The 1,063-nt window shown below is 41.1% G+C and overlaps 1 pseudogene; it reads left to right on the top strand.

Annotated features, from left to right (window-relative positions):
• The first annotated feature begins 293 nt into the window (after window positions 1-293).
• On the top strand, window positions 294-747 carry LOC149183704 (peptidyl-prolyl cis-trans isomerase CYP22 pseudogene; annotated as a pseudogene).
• The last annotated feature ends 316 nt before the right edge of the window (window positions 748-1,063 follow it).

Raw genomic sequence — 1,063 nt, 5'->3', positions numbered from 1 at the left:
TTCTGTTCAATATTTGACTAAAAAGTCTGAAAAACAACCTCCCAAAACATATTACAGTTAAACTACAACCTCCCAAAACATATAATAGTTCTGTGTTCAATATTTGACTAAACATGTCTAAAAAACAAGCTTCCAAAACATATAACAGTTAAATTACAACCTCCCAAAACATATAATAGTTAAACTACAACCTCCCAAAACATATAATAGTTTTCTGTTCAATATTTGACTAAAAAGTCTGAAAAACAACCTCCCAAAACATATTACAGTTAAACTACAACCTCCCAGGAGTGTAGCATCGACATAAATGGCAAGTGGAGCAGGGGCAGCAGGGGTGGTCGAATGGCACCAAAAGCCTCCAAATCCAAAGAATCCTGTCGTTTTCTTTGACGTAACGATAGGCACCATTCCAGCCAGATGTATTAAGATGGAGCTCTTTGCCGATATTGTTCCCAAGACAACTGAAAACTTTCGGCAGTTCTGCACAGGGGAATACAGGAAAGTGGGCATTCCTATTGGCTATAAAGGTTGCCATTTTCACAGGGTTATTAAGGACTTCATGATTCAAGCTGGTGATTTTGTGAAGGGAGATGGCAGCAGATGCATCTCTATCTATGGTAGCAAGTTTGAAGATGAAAACTTCATTGCTAAACATATAGGTCCTGGCCTTCTCTCTATGGTATATTCCTTCTATGACAAGTGCTCAGCAGCAGGCAAATAGTGGGCCTAATACTAATGGATGCCAGTTCTTTTAGTTCGACAAGCCTCAGTTTTATCTTTTGTTTCATTCCCACAGGGAATTTTTAATGAAATGAGGAGATGACAGGGTTGAAGGCAGCAACAGGCAGAAGGAGGAAGGGACAGCGGCAAGGAGATGGAGGAAGAAGAAAGGTAGGGGCTGAAGCAGAGGGAAGGGAAGCTGCTACAGGCAGCGGAGAAGAGGAGGTAAGCCGCTGAAAAGAGGAGCAACAGAAACCCTAAACCCCTAACCAAGGCTTAAAAAATTTAGAATTTTGCCCAAAACCCTAAACCCTGCAAAAACCCTGATGGGAAACCTGCAAAA

This window comes from Pinus tabuliformis, chromosome 3_2 (assembly GCF_031772625.1).
Source record: "Pinus tabuliformis cultivar Carrire ecotype Pingquan chromosome 3_2, CPIR1, whole genome shotgun sequence".
Lineage (NCBI taxonomy): Eukaryota > Viridiplantae > Streptophyta > Pinopsida > Pinales > Pinaceae > Pinus > Pinus tabuliformis.
This window is presented reverse-complemented; position numbering and strand designations above follow the sequence as displayed.